The sequence below is a fragment of the Leptidea sinapis genome, chromosome 26, assembly GCF_905404315.1.
Source record: "Leptidea sinapis chromosome 26, ilLepSina1.1, whole genome shotgun sequence".
Lineage (NCBI taxonomy): Eukaryota > Metazoa > Arthropoda > Insecta > Lepidoptera > Pieridae > Leptidea > Leptidea sinapis.
In genome coordinates, this window is record NC_066290.1 from 5,090,946 (window position 1) to 5,098,610 (window position 7,665).

Consider the following 7,665-nt stretch of genomic DNA (forward strand, 5'->3'; position numbering starts at 1 on the left):
CGAAACTGCATTTTAATTTAATCAAGTGCAATGCAAACTGATTAGAAATGGTCTATTTCCATTCACAACGGTTGAATTTATTTGTTATCGTGTATTATAACAATAGTTAAAATATTTGCTGAAGTAATAGGTTATTATCAATACACTACTTACAGTATCTAAATTACGAGCTATGCAAATGCAATATGATCAATTTCCAAGCACGTTTTTTATTTGGATAACATTTATAGTAAAAACGAATAAACTGTCTAGTGTACCAATTTTCGTAAAAGGCATAAAAGACATTTATTTTCTAAAAATTGGTTGTCACTTGAATCACTACTACCGCTTCGGAAACAAATGGCGCTGTAAAAGAGAAAAAAGGGCGAAAGAAACTCTCCCAGCATTCTTTGAGCGCTCTTTTTAATAAAGTCTACAATATTGAACTGTCGTTGTAATTGCTATAAAATAATCGGCATTAGGCGCTATCCCGGTACATGTTAGAACGACATTTCTTCAGCATATCATTGATACGCAGAAGAAACAGTTTAGGGGATAGCATGCAGCCTTGCGGGACCCCAAAGTTTATGGCTTTTATGTCGGAGCATGCACCGTTGATAACACCTTGATACTCTGATCGGCCAAAAAGCTAGAGACCCATTTGCACAAGACGTTGGGAAGCCCATAGGATGGCAGTTTCACTATAAGCGCTTTATGCCACACCGGATAGCCTTCGCTATGTCCTAGCTCACCGCCAGCGCTTCTACTTTCGACTCAACAGCTTGCGCCCATTTATGAGCGAGGTACGCAAGAAGAAACCGTACTGACAGTCGCTGATCAGCTGGTGCTCCTCTAGGGATGCCAAGAGCTGGTGGTTGATGATTGACTCCATTACTTTGTAGAAATCCCAGCTTACACCTTTCTTAGGGATCAGGTGCACTAAATCCGACTAATAATTTCGGGACTACACCTGATCCGAGAGCCGGAAAAGACGGGAAAGGATCGGCACCAAGTCCGGAGAACATGTCCGCAGCACAATAACAATTGCAATATTTATTTTTTATCATAATATAGGTATTATATATTTTCAAACTATAGGCTGTTATAGCAATTCCCCTGCATTGGCTCTAAGATGCAATTATAAGGGTGTACGTGACGTCAGCAAGCAGTCGTCAGAATACTAACGGTTCTTTTAATAGGTGATTTTTGAAGCGCATGCGTCACTTTATCGTCTTAAGATGGCGGCCGTTCCCCATATTATCGCACGTATTATAGGAAGGAATCACGCATAATATTTTATATTTATTTTATAACATTCTACAGCTACAGACACAAATTAATATAGCTTTACGAGACCACGAACGTAGTACTAAAAATATTTGTGTAAGTAGTAAATAAACTTTTAAAATATACTTCTTAGCCACAACATAATATTATGGATTGTGCAGAAGTAAGCAGAAGGAACTTTGTTTATGGTAGATCCAGAGATTAGATCATTCAAATAAAAAAAATCATTTCAGCTTATAATATTAACATTAATTTGCCTTTATTTTCAGTTCATTAGTACTATCGTATAATTAGACACAGCAAGCAATTCAATCAATTAGTTCAACGTTTGGCATTAATTAATTTCTAAGAATAATTACTTAACAAATAAAATTTTGAAACAAAAATTTATGAACGATGCGGGACTTGAACCGAACGCGAGAGGTCGTGGGTATTAATCCTAGAAGTGAGGTTTATCACTTTAAAAACATAACAATAATTAATTTTTATGAATATTTATTTAGGCTACCTGATGTGAAGTGATTACTTACATGCTCTCTTGCTGGCGAGGTTATCTATCGATGTATTAATTTTTGTCACCGAATCTCACTTGTTTTAATGAGCCAATTTTTGTGTGGCTAAATATATTTATTTAAGTGAATTAGTTACGAAAATTTATTGAAGTAGGCGTTACTTTGCGGAAATCCATAAATATCATATGTTTTGAGTTTTCTTTAGTGTTAATTCCGTCAACATTTGTCTTCTAACAATTACTTTGAATTGAATTACTTATCCTGGTTATCTAAATATTTTTTGGCAAACTCACGGGAAAATCATTTATGTGTTAGCGGTGGAACTCTGTGAACAGGCGCTGAGGGAACTCGGTGAGGGCATTTTGTGTTGCTTTTTGAGATAAAAAAATAATGTTGATATATATAATTGACGTCTGTGTTCATTTGAAGATATTTATCATGAAGTTCTCTTTATAGACATAGATATATCAGCAGCAATGTAAAAAAAATATTCAGTTTCGGTTACATATTATTATATTGAATTTAGAACCCGATTGAGACAGTGACAGTTGTCATACGACTAAGGAGAAAAGTGTGCTTACAATGTCTTTAAGTACACTTTTGCCGTTCCGCTGTCAGTCGGCGAATATTATCTATATCCTTATATGTGTATAGAATGTCATTGATTCATCATCATCATCATCACCAGTCGGAAGTCATCCACTGCTGGAGAAAGGCCTCCCCCAAAGATCTCCACGACGATCGGTCCTGCGCTGCCCGCGTCCTATGTATTTCGGCGATCTTGGCCAAATCGTCGGTCCATCTCGTTGGGGGCATACCAAAGAGGGGGCAAACGGGCAAGAGGCTCACGGGATGGGGAGAGGTGAGGCAACCGCCCATGGACATCCGCAACAACAGGTGTGTCAAGAAATGCGTTGCCGGCCTTTAAGGTGGGAGTATGCTTTTTTCTTGAAGGTCCCAAAGTCGTATCTGTTCGGGAAGACCGCTGCCGGTAGTTGATTCCACAACGTGGCTGTGCGAGGCAAGAAATTTCGAAGAAAAGGCGCGGTTGTGGAATGCCAGACGTCTACGTGATGCGGATGGTACTTTGCACGTAATGTCCGATGGTGGAATTCGGCCGCTGGAATCAACCCGAACAGCTCCTCTGAGCACTCCCCGTGATAAATGCGGTAGAAGATGCAGAGATATATCGACGCCAAGTATGCCAATACAGGCTGTGGCAGTTAGAGGAGTAATCTCGAATCGAGGGGATACAACAAAGGGAGACTTTTTAGTGGTGAACGCACAAACTTGTGTCTTCTTGGGGTTGAATTAGACTAAATTTTGTCGGCCCCATTCCGAGACTTTGCAAAGCATAGTCTCGATTTCAGACACAAGTTTGATCCGGTTCTCGTCAACGCTATCCCGGGACATGTTGGCACGGCCAGTGGAGGAATCATACCCCGTGCTGTCGTCTGCATAGCAATGAATATTGCTGATTTGCAGAATATCATTGATATGCAGAAGAAACAGCGTAGGGGATAGCACACAACCTTGCGGGACACCAGAATTTATGGGTTTTAAGTCGGAGCATGCACCGTTGATAACAACCTTGATGCTCCGATCAGCCAAAAAGCTAGTGACCCATTTGCACAACTTCTCGGGAAGCCCATAAGATGGCAGTTTCGCTATAAGCGCTTTATGCCACACCCGATCAAAGGCCTTCGCTATGTCCAAACTCACCGCCAACGCCTCTCCCTTCGACTCAACCGCTTGCGCCCATTTATGGGTGAGGTACGCAATAAGATCACCAGCTGAGCGACCCTGACGGAAACCGTACTGGCAGTCGCTGATCAGCTGGTGCCCCTCTAGGTATCCCAAGAGCTGGCGGTTGATGATCGACTCCATTACTTTGGAGAAAATGGAGGTATCAAGAAAACTCAGGCGTCGAGAACAGACATCCTCCCTGACGTAAACGCACACGCCAGCCCGTGGTATAAAGGAGTGTTCCAAATTATACCCCGGGTAGGAAAGGTAAGATGAATCAGCCAGGGAGGATATCTGTGTCTCGGTTAAAAAGAGCAGGGCCGGCTTTGCCGTCTCCAGGTGAAAGTGGACGGCATTTAAATTTGAGCGAAGCCCCCTGATGTTGCAAAAGTCCACAGCGAGTGTGGAGGAGGGTGATTTGAGCCTCCTGCGCTGTTTGCCCCGAGTCAGCGCAGATTTGCCCCCTCCAGAATACGCGGGGCAGCCTGGGCAACCACTGTTAGGTACAGGCCCTAATTGTGGACGCCCAGGGACGGATTCTCCAGGGCTGCATAGCCTGGTACCGTCCTGGAGTAGTCTCGTTTTAGTCTGTGCTGCCATTTGTATTTGGGAGGGGGGGTGTAGGCCTCCAGATACCCCACTCACCGGACGAAACACAGCGGCATATCCGCTATTTCACGCCGGTTTCGAGTGGGGGAGTGGTATTTCTCCGGGCGTGCCGGGCCAATTCGGTTGTGTCCGTGAGGACCCAACATGGCACTACCACTCCTACTATCACCGTATCCTACTACCACTCCTACGTCTTCCGTTACGTAGTCGCCATTCGTGGACTTTACTGCTCCACCACATCTGTCGAAGAAATGTGCCAATATGCCTTGTAATAATTGCAAACGCACGCCCTAAATAGAGATAGTGAGGTTGGTTTGATGCCCGTTCGTTGAGAATGGGACCCACCGTAATCGTATGCCGCTCAATAATGCCAAAAATCACCAATCGAATGTACCTGTTCGCAAACTGGCGACTATTTGCTAACATCATGTACCTTAACGTTAAGGCGAAGAATAAGCAGAAAACACGCAAACAAGGTGTTCTTATATAAGTTTTGTGGTGAAAATATAGCATTTGGAGCTATGAACACTACATTATCCTGTTACACATATCCTTAAGTCTTACTTGTAGGTTGCTAATGCTTGCTGTTAGTTAAACTTAACACTCCAGAGCTATTATGAATTATCAGTTTTGTTTGCAGTAAAACAAGTTTTTTCTCGGCATGATGCATTTGTTTAGTATACTGCTCTCATAAAAGTTGTTCTTATAGCTTTTACTTTTTTGTGTTGGTACATTTATTACGATTAGTAATCAATAACGAGGATTGCAAGCAATTAAACTGTTTGCGCCTGTTAAAATGTTAAATTTTCGACGCAAGAATTTTGAAAATATTGGCTTTGTTACATAGGAGTCGTGAACTCATATCGCTCAAGGTCGCCGGCATTTAGTGTCGCCTTAATATGACGAGAACATAAGATACTGCGCGGGGTCTTGCTTGAGCTAGTTCGATGCTGGAGTATGGGTGATTAGTAGGATAAGCACACCTTCTTTTAACTTTCTAATATTCTAATTACATAAATAAAAAAATTAATACAAGTGTTACTGATATCTATATTTTATAAATCACAAACACGGCGTTTTATTCCTCCCCAAAATATAAAATAGTCGAAAGGTATTAATGAGAAAAGCTTAAAATTGCTGAGATTGAGTTTTTAGGTGGTCGAGATCAAAAGCTATTCAGGTACAAACATTTCCCATAGAGTTACCTTGATAATGAGGTTTGTTCACGTATTAAAAATGGTCATTTTGTCCAAAATGGTTTGTTACAAGTCAGTATTTTTTAAGTTTTAACTACCAATGCTTATGCTTAGCATGCATACATAGGCAGGAGTCGAGCGGGTCACTAGTGATATACAAATAACTGTATTCTCTGCGGAATGCTACAGCCGGTCACAGTGTATCGGGAACAACCAATTTGAGCAACTCAGAGTAGTCATCGTCTAGTCTTCTTTTTATTGTCCACCCCTGGTGGAGGTGGAAGGAGGATATCAGAGCCGGGCCCTGTACCCTGGCTCTTCTTCTTCCAATACGTTGGAAGAGTCTTTGGGTGTGTAGGCTTCTTCGTTATTTCACAACTGCTTTTTTAATTTTTTTTCTATACCTAAATATTTTCACTCATACTCAGATGACGAAGATATCGAGCGAGAACGAAGGGCCCTCGCTGTCAGAGGAAACATGCTTACGCGACGATTCGCTAAATGCAGTAGGGATGTAAAGGCTACCCTATTCTTACTTAAAGCTTACTGCCTAGGTATATACACCTGTCAGCTGTGGGTAACATTTACACACAATGTATTTAGAAGAATAAGGGTCCAGTGTAATGATACTTGATAGGGCCCTTATGAATCTTCCGAGATGCTGCAGCGCATCAGGCATGTTCATTGAGGGTGGGGTCCCTGACATCTTCGCTGTAATAAGAACGAGAATCGCGATATTTTGGAGTCGATTGCGCAGCTAAAAAATAAAATCCTCACGGCTATACCTCACATGGAGAATGACAAAAAATAAATTGGACTTGTAATTAGTATTATGAATGTTTATATTTTGGGCACCACACCCCTATACAGTGATGGTTTTCAAGTTTTTATGTTTACTTTTAATTAGAATAAAGAATTAATGTTAACAATGCGACGTAATTGGCCTGAAATAAAAGAATTATTATTATTATTATAGTAACACGCGTACGAGAGATTTTTGAAGCAATAACGCAAACGCGCGCTCATAATGTAACGCTCGTTGAGGTAATGACGGCCAAAGTCAGCTCGAATCGACTAAGTACTTGTATAATTATACGTATTCTAGCCATAAATACTGTTACAGTTAAAAATAAACAAAATATTATATTTGAATTTGGAATCTATCATTTTGATGATGATTCACATGATTCATTGTTGTTGTTTGTTCATTGAGTTTTCTCTTTTGGCGCCAATACATTGTACAATGTTTTGCAATACACTTAAAATGGAGTGGGGTGGGGTGATAAAGAGAATCGCTGTGATTGCATAATACAAAGTCAAAGAAGCCAAATGCAATTTTTAAAACTGTTCCATACCCTTGGTATTAGTAAAATGATTGTGTACCGGGCTATTAATAGGTAGGTACAATGAGACCTCCTCTGTTAGTTATAGAAAAAGATCTGGCCGTCTACGTGGTGCTTGTACGAAAAAGGTGGTCAAATCAGTAAGGAAAAGAATACAAAAATATCCTGTCCCAAATCAAAATATTTTATCTCGGGAGATGAAGATAGCATCTAGAACCATGTCGCTTGCAGCTTTATAAGAGACGTACCTACTGGTCATTTCTTATCTGATAATTTAAAAAAAGCGGCCAAGTGTAAGTCGGACTCGTCCATGAAGGGTTCCGTAGCAGCAAGTAACATAATATATAAGTTATAAAGATAAGAAAATTATATTAAATTATTCATAATATGAAAAAGGCATAAAATCTATGCTTAAAATCATACAGTGCAAATGAGCTCTCATCAATTATACGTATTAAAAAAAAACTACTTACTAGATCTCGTTCAAACCATTTTCGGTGGAAGTTTACATGGAACATCCACGGACTAGTAAAAAATAAGGACTCCATTTTACCTTACATAACAGTGTAGCAGCATAATAAGCCGATTAACGTGTAAATACATAGCCCCACGCACACACTTACACTAATACAAGCCGACAGGCGGCCATTATGAGAATTGTCATCGTCTGTGACAGATCAGTTTGCGTCTCAATAAATTATTTTAAAAAGGCCGTCGCGCGATGTGAAAACGTGTAAAAACAGTACTACGGAACATAAAAATTGTCAAGGAATTACATTTCACAGATAGAATAGTCACACTTTTTTTGTTCTTTTCATAATACAAATTAATTCGATGTTTGGAACACAAAACTTCCACAACGCGTGATAGTAACATCCAGTGTGACCGAAAATAAACAGGGAAATTACCCGAAAAATTGGGTAATCCATATTTTAATGGTGTTCTAAGTAGATAATTCATTTTTTTTATGAAAATAAGGGTCGAGACGTGCAG